At 38.6% G+C, this 20,743-nt stretch overlaps 1 protein-coding gene across 2 annotated transcripts in view; it reads left to right on the top strand.

The window, feature by feature from the left end:
* The window catches only part of Cpq (carboxypeptidase Q), a 454,961-nt gene that overhangs the window by 19,474 nt on the left and 414,744 nt on the right, over positions 1-20,743 (top strand). The window contains exon 1 of one of the 2 annotated variants that reach the window (XM_059247594.1): positions 13,390-13,522. The exons of the other annotated variant lie outside the window; for it this stretch is intronic. The gene's annotated coding sequence lies outside the window, so the exon portion shown is untranslated. Of the gene's footprint in view, positions 1-13,389; positions 13,523-20,743 lie in introns of those variants that run through there. 2 annotated transcript variants of the gene reach the window in all.

Genomic DNA, 20,743 nt, shown 5'->3' with positions numbered 1-20,743 from the left:
CTCCTTTACTGCTGACAGTATGCTGTTCAAATGGGATAAGCAGGACACAAAAGAAAGAGTTGTTGAACTTTGTCAAGACAAGGTAGGACAGCCCTTCAGAAAATCTTGCTTCACAGATAAGTCTGTCAGATATGCTAGGCCTGTAGGCTGAAGATAGATGCCCCAATGTTACAGATTCTACAATGTTACAATGTCTAGGCACCCAGCTGTTTCTGTTATTTCTCACATTTTCTGGAAATTGCTTGCTTGTACTTCCTGCTTACTCAGGTAATATCATTTCCTTCTTGGGTCTCGGTGGAGTTCAAGACTAGATAGTTATAGTTTTCCTTGTTACCAGATTCAGAAAAGAAATTCACTAAAGAAATGTAAAGTGTATAGGATTGAGAGACATTAAAAGATAGTTTTGGTAATACAAGTTAGGATAGAATGTGAATTAGGTATAACCCTTTGGACTCACCAAGACAGGATAGATAATTGAGTATTTTTTCTGAATTTGTCAAATGTTAATGGACCAGACATTATTAATGAAATTATTGCTTATATATATTGTATATAGTTATTGTACTTATTGCATGTAGTTTTTCTCATATTAGTTTATTTAATTTTAGACAAAAAAGTGGGAACTGTGGTGATATTTTGTTTGTGCTCTAACAAATAAAGTTTGCCTGCAGAGGGCAGAGCTAGTCACTAGTTAACCATAGAGGCCAGGCTGTGTTGGCACACACCTTAAATCACAGCACTTGGGATCTCATGCCTTTGATCCCAGTATTTGGAAGGAGGAAACAGGAAGTAATATGGCTGAGTGGAGAGAGGAAGTAGTAAGGTGGGGCAGAGACAGGAGCTCCTTCCTTTCCAACTAAGGAATTGGTGAGGTAAGAGGTGGCTGTGGCTTGCTCTTTTGTCTCTCTAATCTTTCAGCATTTACCCCAATATCTGGCTCTGGGTTTTTATTATTAAGACCAATTAGAATTCGTGCTACATCAGTCAGACCACTATGTCAAAATTAAGTGAAACTGGTGGAGACCCAGAGGTATCAACAACAGAGTACGGAGAAGATTCAAGGGCCAGACCCTAATGCCCAACACTGGTTACAGGAGCAAGAAAGAAACCAAGCAAATGTCTCCTAGTGGCTTCTGGAAATTTCTGGTTCACAATGTCAAGGAGCTGGAAGTGCTGCAGGTGTGCAGAAATCTTGCTATGCTGAGTTTGCTCACAACATTTCTTCCAAGAACCAAAAACCCACTCTAGAAAGAGCAGCACAGCTGGCCAGCAGAGTCACCAATCCCAACTCCAGGCTATGTATTTAAATAAAATCACAAAAACTGCAGGGGGGGGGGGGAGAACTTGACACTTGACATTCATGCCTTCCTAGAGATTCTATTCTAAATTGTGAACAGAGACAATAAAATAAATATATGAGTTAATTTGTGTATATATGTGTATATATGGTGTGTGAACACATGTGGAGTACACATGAACATAAATGTGGACAAATGAATACTTTGCATGTGTATGTGTATGTGTGTGGTGTGTGAGCATGTGTGTAAGGTAAGATATATGTGAGTATGTTTATGTGGGGGAGTGAAGAGAGAAGTTATCTTGTTACAAAAACTTAGTCTTCTTTCTAAAAATTATTTCACTAGATGCAATGAAAGTGACTACAGGGAATCAGTTATAGAAGGTAATGTAATATATCAATCACTGTCATGGGATATTAAAAGCTTCAACATGACAGCATAGCTATATATCTTAAATTTCTTTTACTGGAAAAACTAGTTGGGAACAGAAAGGTTCTGAAGAGCAGAGGTATCTTAAGTAGAACTGAAATTTGTCTATTTTCTGAACTTTTTGTTCTTTCCTCAAATATTGTGAATAAAATACTTTTGTGGTTTACTTGTACTGTTTAATAAGTGTATGCATTTACATCTCATTGATTTCAGATCCACACAGCAGAATAATACAGTATGAGCATATCTCTGATATGTAAAACTTGATGACAAAGTAAGTGTTTGTGAGGACATTTTTCCTTAGGTAATGCTTAGGGAGATTTTAAACTATGGAGAACACACCTACATAAGAAAGACATCCTCATGCCTCTAGATCAGTGGTTTTTAAACCATGGGTCATGACCTCTTATCAGATCTTTACATTATAATTCCTATCAGTAGCAAAATTACAGTTATAAAGTAGCAATGAAATAACTTTAAGGTTGGGGTCAGCACAGGAGAAACTCTATTAAAGGGCCACAGTATTAGGAAGGTTGAGAACCACTGCTCTAGATAAAGGACCGTCAGCATTCTGTCCAGCTTCACACATCCAGGTTACCACTTGGCATAGTTGTTCTAAAGAGAAGAGGGATTCACACAAAATATCAACAAATCCTTCCTTTCTTCTTGAAAGAGGAATGGAGCATTTCCTTCATACTCTGATATATTACTTCCCATAAAACTTGGGGAATTAGTTTTGTTTTATTTTTGAGTAAAATATAAAGTAACTTTGAAAAACAGTTTATCTTTGCATGTGAAGGAAGAGAAAACTCTTTTGATGTTTGGGAATGGATTTGCTCAAGAACAAAAATAATTTAAAGGTCTTTAACCAAAGCACCAGTGGATTTTTTTGCCATTGTTTTTTGTTTAAGCCTCTTTTTTTTATAGATCATAATCACACTGAAAATTGAAAACACGAATATTCTTAGGGGCTGAGTTTCATCTGCCTGTTCCATGAAGTGGACACCTTAGGAAGAATAGACATGCAGTGCACATTTGTTGGAGAAGTTAAGAAGATAAAAGAAACTGTATAAAGGCTTTTACATTTTAACTTTCCTACTTTGCCATCCTCAGTGCACATGACTTTTTATCTTCCTGGTTATTTCTTTCTGATTTCACTTACATGCAAAACTTAACATGTAGCTGTATCAAGAGACAAAGAAAAATGTTGCCCTGGTTTCTTCTTATATTTCTTCTTAAAAGCAGAGAAACAAATATCTCACTCATGGCTTCATTGGCCAGAGTTAAATCACATGTTCATACAAAAACCAGTTAATATAAGTGACATAGCTCCACCAAGACTTGTAGAGATTAATCAGTGATTACTCTATGGGGCTGAAGTCCCATAATGCTGTTCATAGTCTCCTCATAGCTCTGTCACTGACAAAGCTGGAAGGTTGGGGTTGTGTTGGTCCCCTCACTATGCCTGCCTCTGTAAGTAAGGTTAGGGAATTAACACAGACACACCACCAGCAGCTTTCTCACCCCTTTCCTTGATCTCACTTGTTTAAACTTTTTTTTTCAGAATTTTATACATGAGTACTGCATTTATATCATTTCTACCCATATCTTCCCTCCTCCAACTTCTGTGTTCCCCCCACTGCTTCTCAATTCATAATCTCTTCTTAATTATATTATTGTTACATATGTGTGTATGTATAACCTAATGAGTCTGTATGAACATGTCTTTGGGACTGATACAAGGAATTGTATAACTTTCTAAGAGTCTGTCCCTAGGGAAAACTGATTCTCCCTCTCAGCAGCATTTACTGTCTGTAGCTCTTCATCGCACTTTTGTTAATTACAGAACACTACATGTTAGGGCTCCTAACATTTATTATATTTTGTTACCATAATCATTACTTATTTTGGTCTTAGTTATATTAATTCTGTATAATTACTGTCATGTACTTAATAATAATGTTTTGGACCAGTGATTTGCTACAGATATGATAGGAGTCTCATATTATTATAATGGAGCTGAAAATCCCTATTGTCATCTGACCTTGTAGTAATCATTATATCATAAAGCAATGCATTACTCACATGTTTGTGTGATGTTGGTATAAACAAATTTACTGTCCTGCCAGTCATACTAAAGTATAGAATGTGCAGTGATGTACAGCCTATAACAGCTGACAGAATAATATAATAGTAGTTACATTACTTCTATGTATATTCATTACACTATACTTTTAACCATTAAATTGTAGCATTCCTCTACTTATAAAAGAAAGCTTGTTGTAAAATAATGTCATGCTGTGTTGGTGGCATATCTTGTTTATTGCATATCTTTATCATTCCCGTGTTTTATTCCTATCATGTTATGTTATTTATCACAATCCTGTGAGTAATAGGCTATTTCAAACACACACACACACACACACACACACACACACACACACACACACACACGTACGTGTGTGTACATGCACCGTATAATTTGTGTAGTAGATTATACTATCTACTTTTGTTTGTTAAATATGCAGTAACAAAGTTGCTTAATGTCACAGAAGTTTTTGAGTTCCTACGTGCTCAAAAATATTTTTACCAGCCATCCTCATACTTCATAGATTTGTTGACTATAAATTATTGTTATTTCTTTGAATAGTTTTTCCTAGGGAGAGGAAAATCAACAGACCGAACACCCCCTTGCTCTGCTCTGCTCTTTGGGCCCACTAGTTCTGCATATGTGTGATTTCTGTTTTCTGATTTCTATGTGTGTGTGTGTGTTTTTTTGCTATAGTCATTTTAAAATTTTATTTTGCTGTAATCATGTCTAATTTGGTTATTTACATTTTGTCTTGGTCCTCTTTTGTATCTTATATGACCCTTAGTTTTCATCAGTATTTCAGCGTCTCTGGGATATCTTCAACACAGTCTTCATTTCATGGTGGTTTTCTCTTCTGTTTATGATAATTCATTCATAACTCATTCCCATTGCTTTGCCCTATCACATAAGCTTCTTTATACCTTCTCTTCCTATACATTTTATGGAAGCATTTGCTTAGTTTAGGTTCCCTCATGTTCTGTTTGGCCACTTTTTTATCCATTTTATGGGATATTCTTGGAATGCCACTCTTTTCTTTCTGTTTTCCCCCTTTTGTGCGTCATCTGTAATTAGTTTCCTGTTTAGACACAGGCATCGTGGGGCTGGAGAGGCAGCGCGGCAAGTGAAGTGCTTTCCATGAAAGAAGACAACCTGAGTTTGACTGCAAGAACCCATGTTAGAATTCTGACCATGGTGCATACCCTTGTAACCCCAGCACTGGGGAGGCAGCGACACGTGGATCCCTGGCTTGCTGGCCAGCCAGTGTAGCCTAACTGATGAGCCCTGGATCACAGTAAGAGACACTATCTCCCCAAAAATTGTAGATAGTGTTCCTGAGGAATGACACCTGAGGTTGACCTCTGAACTCCACATAACCATACAGGCAGAAACATGTAAACATACACATATAAATAAATACACCCTCCTTAAAATGTCATCTTTAAATGCAGCACTTTATTTTTTTCTAGTTTACCTATTTTTACAAAGTTGATATGAGCCAGAGACAAATTAGAGATGCTTCTAGGCTCTAGGAAGTAACCCTATGACATAAGGTTTCTCTAGAGAGGCTGTCTTTTTAAATGAATTCTAAAAGTCTGTATACAAAGTAGTGGGGTTTACATGGTATTTTTTTCTATCCCTACATGCTCTTGTCCTAATGTCATCCTCTCTCACTTCCCTCCCCTATGTCCCTGCCCCCCCCCCCACTGGTGTCCTTGCTCAATCCACCTTCCATGTCACTGAGTATTCCATTTCCTTCTTCTTTGACCCCTCCTAGGACCCTTTCTCCCCTTTTATGATCTTCTTAGTTTCAACACTTCCCCTCTCTTTGACTCTGTCTCTCTGTCTCTGCCTACCCTCTGTCTCTCTCTCTCTCTCTCTCTCTCTCTCTCTCTCTCTCTCTCTCTCTCTCTCTCACACACACACACACACACACACACACACACACACACAATTTAAAGTCCAGAGAGAAAGCACATATTTGCCTTTGGGGGTTTTATATGAATACAATTTTAGCTCTTACTTCAATCTAAACTGGGTTGTCTTAGCTTCTGAAAACATGGCTTGCATCACGTTTAGGTCAGACAGTCTCTTTTTGCTAGTTCATGCACAGACTGTCATTGCTCCTAAAAAGGATTGTTAGCTTTTTTCCTATCAGTGTGACACTTACTTTAAAGAAAGCTGGCATTTTGCTTTTATCCTAGGTGCTCTTTTAACCTCACTTTTCAACTCTGCGCTGTGACAATGTGTACATGTCCAGTGCAGAGTGAAATGATGTCTGTCTGACTCTAACAATGCTGCATTTCTTACTCAGCCTCTCCGAATTGTGGGAATTAGAGAAGCCTGGTCTAGAGCTGTTTTTCCCGATGACTCCAGAGCCATCTTATGAGTTCCTGTTGCCATGGCATTCGCAGATGACTCATATCTGTAGTCTGTTGAGTTCCTGTTCCCATGACACATGCACATGACTCACATCTGTACTCTTTTGTGATGTGAAATGCCCTAGCAGCAACTTACACTCCACATTCAGATGGCAACCAGAATTGCCTCTGAAATATAAGTTTCTACAAGGCTATATCCATGAAGAAGACATCTTTATATGTGTGATATGTCTAGCATCTTGCCTATTTTATAACAACATCTCAGAGAATATTTTCTGAACAGAAGAATAAATCTACAGAAGCTGGTTCTGCTGGCTTCCTCAGGCTGCCTCAGTCAATCACCTTAACATAACAGATATTTATTCCTTTACAATTATGGAAGGCAGAGGTCTAAAATCATGATGACAGCAAAGCTTCTCTCTTTCTAGAGAATACTTCTTTGCCTCATTTAGCTTTTTGTCGCCCCAGACATTCCTTGGCTTGTTGCTGTGCTACAAATCCTAATCTCTACCTTAATCATCCATAGCTGTGGTTGTTTAAATGAAAATGGCCTCCATAGGCTCAAATATTGTGTACTTGGTCCCTAGTTGGTAGTACTATTTTTAGGAAGGATTAGGAAGGTGGCCTTGTTGGAGAAAGTGGGCTTTGAGGTTCCAAAACCCGTATCTGGCCCAGTCTCTCTCTCTGCCTCCAGCTTTCAGATCAGATGTGAGTTCTCAGCTATTGCTCCAGTTCCATGCCTGCCTGCCTGCTACCATGCTTCCTGACATGATGGTCATTGACTGTAAATAAGCCCCAGTTAAATGTGGTTTTTTGTGAGTTCCTTTTGTCATGGTGTTTTCTCACAGCAATAGAAAAGTAACTAAGGCAATGTTTTTTTTCTTTCTCTTCTATATTTTCACTACCACTATCTCTTGTGAGCATTCTTGTCACTGAATTTTGAGATAACCAGGTACTCCAGAATGCCCTATGACCTATTCTCAAGCTTTGTGTCCCATTTATTTTTCAAAGCTCTCTTTTCAAATAAGGCTATACTGATAGGTACTGAGTCTTAGGATATGGACATTGTATTTTGACATACTCCTATTCCTCTGAAGATGTCTTTACAGAGTATTCCCTCATGTATTTCAGTGTTCTAGGAACTTCAGAGTATTGACTGCCCTACCCTTTCCTTAAGTAGTTATAATATAATTGATAATTCATGATCTATATCCAGTAAAATTATAAGTTAAAACAAAAAGTAAGTGGAGACATCTTGGTAACTGTTGTAAAATATATTTTCTGGGATCATTCTTGGGTAGAAGTCAGCCTCTAAGGTTCTTAGATACAGTAATGCTGGTGTGGTAGGCAAACCCATTGAGGGTTATACATGTGAAAAACTGTGTTCTGTGCAATGTAACCCTTTCATTTTACTCAAAAAATATCAGTAAGACCATAGAAAACATTGAAAATTTGGTTGAATGAATTCCCTGTGGAAACTATGTAAGGAGCAGAGATTTTGAAAACATACAACACAATTAACTCCTGTGGTTTGGGAGAATGTGAAGGTTTCTGTGGTTATAATTGACAGGCAGAAATAATCATTAAAACATAGGTGGGATCTGATTGAGGAAAGGAAGGTTCCACCAGTAAGAATGGCATTGGCAAAGGTAGGACTGTCTCAGAGCTTAGGACAGTTCTGAGGCTGTTAAAGCTGCCAGTGCAAGGGGAAGCTTGTGACCTTGGTTGTAAGTGACTTATCGGACTGTCTGAATAGGCTATATGTAAACTTGGGGTTTTCATTAGAATTCTAGACCTTTCATCATCTTTGGAACTAATTTTTAACCAGAGTTTCATGTTTGTGCTTCACTAAATTCAAACAAGAATTGAAACACAGGGTAAATATGAGACAGTTAGGAAAAATTTGTATTGCAACATATTTCTTATTTACCTTAGAATCAGTAAGTGTGCCAAGGTAAGGACAAAGGGGTATAAAACACAACCATTTTGAGGTAGCTGCAAATAACTGGGGTCAGATGCTTCTACACAAGTCAGTAAAGCTGGTCAAGTTGTTCTTACTACTACAGTGATGACGGCTATGACAGTAGCGCCCCCATACTTTTTCCACTGACGAAAGACATAAAGAGGACCAAACAGGCTGCCTGCAGATCTCCTCCTCTCTCGCAGTTCTCCCAGACTCAGTCCCTCAGTCTCATCTTTAGCAATGCAACAGAACACTAGCTGCAGCCTCCATTCCTCCTGCCCACATCTCCTGAGGATCTCACAGACCATCCCTTCCTAACTCCTCCCCCTACTCTTTGATGAATCCCAGCAAAACCCCACAAGCATTCATTCTTGTGAGCACATCAGCAGAGCAGGCAACACACAGCCATCACACTCTTCAAAAATCCAGAGAGAACACAGAAACCAGATGGGGGCGGGGAGACGCCCAATTAAAAAAACAAAACAGAAATCATCCCCAACCCAGATGCTTAGATGCCAACACAAGAACACAATCAATAATAGCCAGGACAATATGCCTTCACTAGAGTCTAGCTATCCTACCACAGCAGGCTCTGAATAAATTCTAACATAACTGAAGCACAAAACCTTAAAACCAACTATATGATGGTAGAGGTCTTTAAAGAGGAAATGAATAAATACCTTAAAGAAATCAAGGAAAATACAAACAGTTGGGGGAAATTAATAAATCCTTTAAAGAAAGCCAAGAAAATATAAACAAGCTGTTGAATAAAATGAATAAAACAGTTCAAGACCTGAAAATGGAAGCAAGAAAGGAAACACAAAGTGAAGGAATTCTAGAAATGAAAAATTTAGGAATGTGACAGGAACTACAGAGGCAAGCATCACCAACAGAATACAAGAGATGGAAGAGAGAATCTCAGACATTGAAGATATGATAGAAGAAATGAATATATCAGTCAAAGAAAATATTAGATCTAAAAAATTCCTGACACAAACAACCAGATAATCTGGACACTATCAAAAGACCAAACCTAGGAATAATAGGAATAGAGGAAGGAAAAGAATCCCAGCTCAAAGGCCCAGAAAATATTTTCAACAAAATCATAGAAGAAATTTTTTCCTAACCTGAAGAGGAAGATGCCTATAAAGGTATAGGAACCATATAGAACAACATATAGATTGGGCTAGGAAAAAAAGTTCTCAAACCACATAATAATCACAACACTAAACATACAGAATAAAGAAAGGATATTAAAAGCTATAAGAGAAAAAGGCCATGTAAATATAAAGGCAGACCTATTAGAATTACACTCATCTTCTTAATGGAGACTCTAAAAGCCAGAAGGGCCTGGACAGATGTGCTACAGACTCTAAGAAACCACAGATGCCATGGACAATTTTCTCAATAGGTATCACTTACTAAAATTAAATCAAGATGAGATAAACAATTTAAATAGACCTATAACCCCTAGTGAAATAGAAGTAGTCATTAAAATTCTCCCAACCGAGTGGAGGGATATCTTTGACTCTTTTGCCTGCTCTTGGGCACTTTTACTCCTACTGGGTTGCATCATCTGGCCTTGGTATGAGGGATTGGGCCTTGTCTTATTGTAACTTGTTGCCCAATATTCAGTTGATATCCCTGGGAGGCCTGCTCTTTTCCGAAGGGAAATGGAAGCGAAGTGGATCTCGGGGAGAGCGGAGGTTGGAAAGGGAACTAAGAAAAGTGGAGTGAGGTTGTATTGTATGATAGAATAATAAGAAAAAAAATTTCCCCAACCAAAAAAATCCCACGGCCAGATGGTTTTAGCACAGAATTCTACCGGACTTTCAAAGAAGAGTTAACACAAATACTCCTCAAATTATTCTACAAAAAAGAAACAAAAGGAACATTGCCCAATTCATTTTATGAGGCCACCATATAAAGGCCACCATATAACTCATTATATGAGTTACCATATAAAGACTCAAAAAAGAAAAAGAATTATCATTTCCCTTATGAATATAGATGCAAAATTACTCAATAAGGTACTTGAAAACCAAATTTAAGAACACATTAAAAAATACCATAAACCATGATCAAGTAGGCATCATCCCAAAGATGTAAGAATGGTACAGTATACAAAAATCAGTCAATGTAATCTATTATATAAACAATCTGAAAGAATAAAACCACATGATCATCTCATTACATGCAGAAAAGGCCTTTCACAAAATCGAATTCTCTTTCATAAAAATCCTGGAGAGATTAGGGATACAAGAGGCATACCTAAACTTAAAGGCAATTTACATGAAGCCCATAACTAACATCAAATTAAATTGAGAGAAACTCAAAGCAATTCCACTCAAATCAGGAGCAAGACAAGGTGGTCCATCTCCATATCTATTCAATATAGTACTTAAAGTTTTAACTAGAGCAATAGGTCAGCTGAAGGAGATCAAGGTGATACAAATTGTAAAGTCAAAGTATGATTATTTGCAGATGAAATGATAGTACACATAAATGACCCTAAAAATTCTACCAGGCAACTCCTATAGCTGATAAACAATTTCAGTGAAGTGACTGGATACAATATCAACAACAAAAAATGAAAACAAATACAAAACAAAACAAAACAAAAAACAACCAGTAGCCCTCCTATATACAAATGACAAACAGCCTGAGAAAGAAATTAGGGAAACAATACCTTTCATAATAGCCTCAAATAATATAAAATATCTTGGGGGTAACACTACACAATCAAGTGAAAGACTTGTAAGATAAAAACTTCATGTCTTTGAAGAAAGACACTGGAGAAGATATTAGAAGATGGAAAAAATCTCCCGTGCTCATTGATCAGTAGGATTAACATAGTAAAAATGGCCATCCTACCAAAAGCAATCTACAGATTGATTGCAGTCCCCATCAAAATCCCAACAAAATTCTTTAAAGACCTCAAATGGACAAATTTCAACTTCACATCTAAATACATAAAATCCAGGATAGCTAAAACAATCCTGAACAATAAAATAACTGCTGGGAGTATCACAATCCCAGATTTCAAGTTGTACGACAGCACTATGGTAATAAAAAGCACATGATATAGGCATAAAATAGACATGTTGATCAATGTAATTGAATTGAAGACATAGACCTATATCCACACACATATGGACACCTGATTTTTGATAAAGAAACCAGAAATGCACAGTGGAAAAATGACAGCATCTTCAAAAAATGGTAGTGGTCAAATTGGATGTCTGTATGTAGAATAATGCAAATAGATCCATATTTATCATCCTGCACAAAACTCAAGTCCAAGTGGATCATAGACCTCAACATTAAACCTGATACACTGAAGTCGATAGAAGAAGTCAGGTATAGCCTTGAAAGCATCGGCACAGGAGAAGACTTTCTAAGCAGAACACAAACAGCACAGACACTAACATCAATAATTGATAATTAGGACCTTATGAAATTGAAAGGCTTCTGTAAGACAAAGGACACCATCAATTGGACAAAGCCACCGCCTACAGAATGGAAAAAGATTTTTGCCAACTCTACATCAAATAAAAGACTAATATTCAAAATATAAAGAGAATTCAAGAAATTAAATGTTAAAAAACCAAATAATCCAATTTTAAAATAGGATACAAATTTAAACAGAATTCTCAATAGAGGAATCCTTAGCCATCAAGGAAATGCTAATGAAAACTACTTTGAGATTTCATCTTATACCTGTTAGAATGGCTAAGATCAATAACACAAGTGACAGCTCATATTGCAAATAGTATGGATCAAGGGGAACGTTCCTCCATTGCTGGTGGGAGTGCAAATTTGTACAGCCACTATGAAAATCTATATGGCAGTTCCTCAGAAAGTTGGGAATCAATTGACCTCAAGACTTATCTATACCACTTGGGCATACACCCAAAGAATATTCCATCCTGCAACAAGGACATTTGCTCCACCAGACTCATTGCTGCTCTATTCATAATTGCTAGAAACTGGAAACAACCTAGATATCCTCAATAGAAGTATGGATAAAAATGTGGTACATTTACACAATGGAATATTAGCTATTAAAAATGACATCATGAAATTTGCAGGCAAATGGTTGGAATTAGAAAAAAAATCATCCTGAGTGAGGTAACCCAGACCCAGAAAGACAAATATGGCATGTATTCACTTATAAGTGGATATTAGCCATTAAGTAAATGATAACCAAGCTACAATCTGTACATCCAGAGAGGTTAGGTTTGGTAATATATTGTGTACTCCAGTAAAGCTTGCCTGAGGATCAGAGGACAGAGCCAACCACTATATTAAACATAGAGGTCAGGCAGTGGTAGCATACGCCTTTAATCCTAGCATTCGGTAGACAGAGATCAAGATGGATCTCTGTGAGTTCAAGGCCACATTGGGAAGAGAACCAGAACACACCTTTAATTCCAGCACTAGGAAGTAAGTAAGACGGCAGGGCATACAAAGGCATATAAAGCATGAGTAAACAGGAAGTCTCTCTCTTGAGTTGAGGATTTCTTAGAGGTAAGAATGTGGCTGGCTTGTTCTGTTTCTCTGATCTTTCAGCTTTCAGCCCAATATCTGCGGTGTTTTTTTTTTTTTTTTTTTTTTTAATAATAAGACCTTTTAAGATTCATGTTACAGTTAGGTAAAGAGGAAGGGTCTAGTGGGGACACATGGATCTTCCTGGGAAGAGGAAACAGAGTAGATTTTACAGATAGACTGAGAGAGGGTGTGGATAGGAGAGGGAGGGATCAGGTGGCAGGGAGATAGGTTGGAGGGAGAGAGCCTGAGGAGAAATGGCTGCAATTGTGGGGGTGGGGGCATTTGCAGGGTGGTGTGGAAAACTAGTGCATTGGAAACTCCCTGGAATCTATGAGGGTGACCCTAGTGAGGACTCCTAGCAATGGATGATAAAGAGTCTCAACTGGTCATCTCTTATAGCCAGGCAAGAATTCCAGTGGCAGGATTGGGTTGCATTCAACTGAGTTGTTGACCAGGGGTGTGGGCAGGAGTATCCCATAGAGAGAATTAAAGCTGATGCTAAGACAGAGGCTTGCTCTCCACAAACTGACAGTGAGGCCCCACAGCTGAGAACAACATCCACACAACTCACTGAACATGGAGCAGTCATGCTGGTGCCTACTTGGAACCTTCATCCCAACGTTCTAGTCTCTTTTGTGAGGAAGGTGTTCTGCAGGCTCTCAGAAGAGAAGCCTGGCATACAATTTGTCCTCCCTGAAAAATATGCTAGGGCAATGGTGGCATAGAACTTGTGGGAGTAGCCAGCCAACCAATGTCTGATTTGACTTAAGGCCCACTCCAGGAGAAGGAATTCATATCTGACACTGCTCAGGTAATCAAGAACCAGAAACTAGATAACTTAGAGACTTAGGGTAAAACCAAACATGATTAGTCTAAAAAAAAAATCAATAAAATGATTCCTAATGATATTCTGCTGTACTTGTAGACTGGTGACTTACGCAGTCATCATCAAAGATACTTTTTTAGGCAACAGATGAAAACAAATGCAGAGACCCACAGCCAGACATTATGTGGAGAGAGAGTCTAAAATTGGAGATTAACATCAAACTCTTCCTCTCAGAGTTCAGGGAATCCTCTGCAAGAGGCGAAAAGATCGTAAGAGTCAGAGGGGATGGAAAACAAGGACTTCTGAATCAATGAAGCAGGGTGCATATGAGCTTGCAGAGACTGAAGCAGCAAGCACAGGAGTATACTCCTCCGGGTATAGAGTATAGCTATCAGCTTAGTATTTTTATTAGACTCCTGACCATGAGAAGGGGTGTGTCTCTGATTCTTTCCTCTACTTTTGGAACCATTTTTCTCCTGTTGGGTTGCTGTGTCTAACTTGAATATGAAAGTTGTTGCTTCATCTTATTATATTTTATTTTGTTATGTTTGGTTGTTACCTCTTAGAAGCCTGTTCTTTTCTAGTGAGAGACAGAAAGGGAGTGGAGCAGGAGGGGAGTGGAGGTGGGAAGGAACTGTGATGAGTGGAGGGAGGGGAAACTGTAATCAGGATATATTGTATGAGAAAAGAATCTATTTTCAATAAAAAGACATAAAGAGGGGAAAGAAGATATTACTCCAGTTGTGAGTGGGTGTTCAAAGCTTGATGTTCATTTCCATTCCGCTTAGGGACTTTCTACCCCCTCAAAGCCATGTGGAATGGTGGATTGTAGACAGGATTTAGCATAGCACAGCTGGTTCAGAGATTGAGAAAACCAAGCCATTTTGTATTTGTATTCCACTGAGAGCACGCTGTGCAACACCTTAGTCATATTTGATGCAGTGAAAGGATGTGGATGGAAGATGTGTAGACTTGGTTGAATGTTTGGTCTGCTATTGCTTTCCACATTATTTCTGGCAAATTATTTCCCTTAGCTTCCTTTACTGTAGCATGGAGATGGACGACAACATTGAGCTCCCAGTGGTTTGGGGAGGATCACACGAAATGCGTTCCAGAAAGAATCCAGTATGAAACTTGCAACATAGTTGCTTGAAAGGGAAAATGTTTGTTTTATAACTGGAGACAGATATAATCAGACAGAGGCCTAATGGTTGATCCAGCTATCAAATGTGGTTTGTGGTGGGTAGATGTGTTGAATCTGAAAAGTAGTTAGTATTTTCTACATTCTGAATGATCTTTTTCATTGAGATCAGTGTATTGCCAAAGCATTTTTTGGTCACAGTGGAAGTTTAAAGGCAGCTAGTGAGAAGCTTGTCCTATAAAATATCCATGATAAAGGGCCTCTTGTCATGATCAAAAGCTGAGGAAGCTCCAAGTAGATCTGAGACAGGGCTGCGCTGCCAGCCCCCAAATGTGCCACCCACACAGCACTGGAAAGATGCGAGGAACAAGATGCTCTCTGCCATGTGAGTGTGTTCCTTGGCAACCATGGTCCTGAAGAGTTTGGCAGGATGGGGTTTTCTTCCTGCCAACTAAATCTCTGCCACTCAGGGTTGGCTTTAATGTCATGGATCTCATCCTTTGCCCAAACCACAGATGAAGGACCTCTATGTTTGCACGGTAGTAATTGTCTCTCATCCCTTCTCCTCACTGGCTTTGGCCTTAATTTTTCTCCATATGCTTCAGCTTGGACATGCACTTAGGAGGCTCCCTCTGAGAAAACCCCAGCATTGTCATTATCAGTTCTTCATCTGCCTTGGATTATTTCACATTGTCTCCAGCCTCCCTTTTCTGTTGACTATAAGTACTAAAGTCTATGCCAGCAACACATACTGTAAACTCCATCACTGATTTGAAAGGAGGCTGCTGGGTAGGCCTGAATGGCAGGTATTGTAAGCCTGCTCTCAATGGAATACAAATACAATGTAGGCACCGTACAGTCACTTTGGCCCAGGCAGCAGGGAGAATTGGCCATTCAACATTGGATACGTCTACATTGAAGGAAATGTCACCAGAGCAACTGTCCTGGCTAATTTTATGTCAACTTGACACAAGGTAGTGTCATCCGAAAAGGAGGGCACCTCAACTGAGAAAATGGCTCCATAAGATCGGACTGTATACAAACACATAGAGCATTTTCTTAATAAGTGATCAATGGGGGAGGGCCCTGTCCTTGGTGGGTGGTGCCATCACTGGGCTGGTGGTCCTGAGTTCTATAAGAAAGCAGGCTGAGCAAGCCATGGGGAGCAAGCCAGTAAGCAGCTCCCCTCCACGGCCTCTGCATCAGCTCCTGCCTCCAGGATCCTGCCCTGTTTCAGTTCCTGTCCTGACCTCCTTCAATGATGAATAGTAGTCTAGAAGTGTAAGCCAAATAAACCCTTTCTTCTCCAAGTTGCTTTGGTGTTTTGTCGAAGCAAAACTAGGACAGCAACTCAACTCTAATGCAAATGCAACCTCGAGGTGAGCAAACTCCCTAAGGAAGGGATGTCCAATGTCCTGGATAGGCCTCTAACAGTGTCTGTGGCAGGGCAAGGAGAAAGCAGAGGGCACAAGGCAGAAAACGGTTGGGGAGGGATAGTCAGAATGGAAACATAAACAATAGCTGTAGTTATTGAGTGCCTACCCTGGACCTCTCACAAATTTTTAAACTCTGAAAGTTTAAGATAATGCTCCACTGCTTTACTCTGTTTATTTCAGTTGTTAGCTAACATAAATAGTGCTTATTTTGTGCCTAGTAGGGGCTTAACAAAACACTTTGTGTGTAGTTAAGACTTTTAATCTTAAATATTAGCAATACAGAAATATAATTATCTTCATTTCAGAAATAGGTAAACTGAGACAGTCATTAAGTAAATTCCCTAAAATTGCCAGCTAGGAAATGGCAAAAGCAAGTTTAATATCAAAGAATTTCATTTTCTTCCTCTCACTATCTTCCATACACTTGCTGCCTTCCTTTCCCCTCCTTCTTCCTTCTCCCAAGCTATAAACAAGTATATGTGCTGTGGACGTAGTGTCATTTCCTCCCATACTTTGTGTTTATTCTTGGTGATTACACTGTTTGAAATGGCCCCAAGTGTAGTGCTGTGGACTGTCTCTGCCCCTTACATAGAAGTGTTTGTGTTCTGCAAGCTTCCTTCGTACTTGAGAGATGGTGCTGCTGGCTCTGAGGACAGCATTAATGAGTCAATAAGTATTATATATGAGTCTTTTTAAAAAGCTGTCATAAAGCAAGATGATAAAAAAAATTTTGTGATCAGAGGCTCATATAAACCCAGCCTTCTATTTCCCTGGAAGAGATTCTCAGTTCAGTTCACAGCAACTTTGTAGAATAAACCTACTGTGAACAATAAGGCTCAGTTACATGTCTACTGGCAAAGATGGTATTAAATATCTATTGCTTCACAAGCTAAACTAGATATATACTATTATTATTTTTCAGACAATATGGTAATTTGCTAGGAACTCCCACTACATAGGTTTTATTTATTTATTGGATTTTTTGAGACAGGGTTTCTCTGTGTAGTTTTGGTGCCTGTCCTGGATCTCATTCTGTAGACCAGGCTGGCCTCGAACTGACAGAGATCCACCTGGCTCTGCTTCCTGAGTGCTGGGATTAAAGGCATGTGCTACCACTGCTCAGCAGGTTTTATTTCTTTAGTTCATAAAATTTCATATAGATTACAGCACTTGGCAAATGGTTGATGCTCAGTAAATGGTTGTTGAGTGAATTTTAAGAAACATATAGACCCAGAAATCAATGTTTTCTTTTCAACTTATCCATAAAACATTAAAAATGCCGTTATTATTAGTGTGTGTTTATGTGTGTGTGTGTGTGTGTGTGTGTGTGTGTGTGTGCACCCCATGGCCTATGTGTGAATATCAAAGTCAATTTTGTACAGTCAGCTCTTTCCTTCTATCTTTATGGGGATTCCAGGGATAGAACTTGGGTCATCAGGCTGGTGCAGTAAGCGCCTGATCTACTGAGCTAACTTGCTTGCTCAGTAATGCAGGCAGCTTTTTCCGAGTTGCCTTCTAGTTGAAACATTTGAAGCTATGGAAATTTTAAAATGAAAAATAGTTTTATCTATAGATTCTTTCCCTTATTCTTGTCTGAAAAATTTAAGGTCCATCTGTCTTGAATGTGTGAACTGTTTATTCCCTGTGCTGCTTCTGTTGTCTTGGTGATGATACACGACACTGATAACTCCCATGAAGACAGGTTGACTTACAGATCTCAGAAGGCTGTGCATAGTCACTTGACTCCAGTCTTCTGTGTCCAGGGTGAAGCGACATATTAAGAGAGCATGGAGGGAAACGTCTTCACTCAGAAAGCAGCACAGAAATACACAGTCCTTGAGGACATGACCTCGTGTCCTATTTCCTTTTGCTAGGTCCAACCCTAAAGTTTCCAGAACCTTCCAAAATAGTGCTATTTTGGAATAGCTGGTACAAGCACTCAACACGTTCCTAAGGGAAACATTTAATATTCAAACTATAATGACACCAAAACCTTTGTGATAAATGAAGAGAGTGCTATCTACTTATGAGTATCATATAGTTTGTTAGGCTACAATAGGGTTAAAAGTCAAGATTCAAGGACTAGACAGATTATGTAAGTGGTTTCTGAACCATGAAGGGCACTCTGTGTGCCAGACAAACTATGGAAACAAATTTTTGTTTCATTTATTCATGTATTCAACACTGTTTGGAAAATGTAATAGTGATGCTTGAAATATAAAAATATCATTCACTGAGGTCACAATTTGGCATATTGGAAAACACTCTTATTTTGAAGCAACACTATCTGTACTTTTTATTCCTTAAATATTCAGGTATTTGGGTTTGGAAATCTTGAATTAAAAGTAACTATGAAACATGTAGTTGGAGAGGAGATGACAAGTAGACAATTGTATATACATAGGTTTTGGTTCTAGAAAAAACGGTCTGAAATGATTACCCTCACTTAAGTGGCAGCATTGTGGATGGAAGTAAAGCTTTTGCTGCCCAAATCTTTAGACTTGAAGTTTATTTCTAATCCGTGGAATTTTATACTTAGTTGACCTGTGGAATTTTTAAGTCCCTGGTTCTGAACCAGTGACTCTGTTATTCGAAGCCAGGTGCGTGTTTTCCAGACTGTGTCTCTCAACTTCTGTAATGCCTCTTACATCTTCAAGTGCCTTTTCTGCCTGGGTGTTGTGATAGCATTGTAGAGAAAATGCATGGTTTACCTGTGGCTAGAGAAGAGGAATTTGTTCTTGAGGTTGACATGTGAGTATGTGGAGGCCATCAAGGAGAGTCTGTGTGAGGAGGAGCTAAGTTGAAGAGACATTTTTACACAAGAAATGTTTTATTCATTTCAAATGAAGTGAATTTGAGGTTCTGTGTTCATGGTGAAGACTGATTTTTAAAATATTGGAAGGCCGGGCGGTGGTGGCGCACGCCTTTAATCCCAGCACTCGGGAGGCAGAGCCAGGCGGATCTCTGTGAGTTCGAGGCCAGCCTGGGCTACCAAGTGAGTTCCAGGTAAGGCGCAAAGCTACACCGAGAAACCCTGTCTCGAAAAACCAAAAAAATAAAATAAAATAAAATAAAATATTGGAAGGCATGCATTCAAAAATGACAGTTGAACATAAACTGGAAAGTTCTGATTTATGAGCAGCAGTACAATTTTAAGTATCATGGTCTTACTCATTGACACCAGCTGCCCTACATCTTCAGGTCATATTAGTACTGTAATAAAACTCACCAAGTTATAGAGGAGCAAGGATTATGAATTTTTTTATCTGATAATCTGCATCTTTTAAATTGCAGAAATGATCCTGTTATTCTAAGAATCGAGACTTGGTCCTGTTTCATGGGTGGTGGTCAGGGACTGTTATGCTTTGGGTTTTAAATGTCTTTCAGAGGCTGATGTGGTAAAGGAGTTATTGCCAACTGATGGTGCTGTTGGGAGGGAAGTTTTGGGGGCAGGGCCCTACTGGAAGGAAATGAATTCATTAGGGGTAGATACTGGGAGGGACTGTGGGACATTATCCTCTGATTCTCACTTAGATTCTTTCCAGCTTTATTTATCTGACACTGCCCACCATGATGTTATGCCTTGTTACAAGTCCACACACAACTGATTCCACTAGCTATGGACTGAAAAATTGAAAAATATGATTCTAAATAAGAATTTCTTCAATTTAAGTTCATTATCTAAGTGATTTTGTCACAATATTGGGTAGATGACTAGCACAAGAGTATTGTCTTCTAAATCTGGAGCTATTTTGTGGAAGAGAAGGCTAAACCCTAATTATTTCATGTGTCTATACTTGAATTTAATTCAGCACAGTATAGGACTCATTATACTGAGTCCAATCTTCCATCTCATACAATATTATCTTCTGTGGACATTGCAGTTTACTTAGATTCTGTCAGGTATATTTTTTTTCTTGCTTTTGGTTTTTTGTCTTGTTTTGTTCTTTTTGTGTGTGAAAAGTATAGCCTCTACTCAGCAACAAAATAAGTTATGCAATTATCTAGACCTAATTGTTCTGGCCATTTTATTCCCTGACCCTTTATAATCTCCACATAGTGTCCCTGCGTTTTCAGGTTTTGAGCAATGTCAGCCTGTTTTTCCTGCGGAGTTACCAATCCCATTTATAGTGGTATCGTTTTCTCTACAGTTTACAAGCAAATACATCTTCTGGGACCTTCCTTTACTTCATTTTCCACATATATTTGTCATCACTGAATACACACATGCACATGCACACACGCGCACGCGCGTACGCGCGCGCGCGCGCGCGCGCACACACACACACACACACACACACACACACGAATATCTCCCAGATTTGTCAGGTTCTTTTGTTTCTGTATTTTTTTATCTCATAATTTACATTTGTTTTTTTTTTGTTTACAAGAACCTCCTCCCACTTGTTCAGTAATTAAGACTGTATTTTCTTCTAGTTCTTCAAACACATCTTTAATGCCTTCAACATATTTATAATAGCTATCTTAATATTTTTATTCATTAAACCCAACACTATATTACCTTCATGATTGGTTTATGTCGATTATTTAACTGAAAAACCATGGACCACATTTTTCTTTACAACTGTATCAATTTTGCATTGTATAATAAAGAATATTGGTGAGGTC

The sequence above is a fragment of the Peromyscus eremicus genome, chromosome 20, assembly GCF_949786415.1.
Source record: "Peromyscus eremicus chromosome 20, PerEre_H2_v1, whole genome shotgun sequence".
In the NCBI taxonomy this organism is placed as follows: Eukaryota; Metazoa; Chordata; class Mammalia; order Rodentia; family Cricetidae; genus Peromyscus; species Peromyscus eremicus.
The sequence above is the reverse complement of the archived record's forward strand: the minus strand, read 5'-3'. Positions and strand labels throughout refer to the sequence as shown.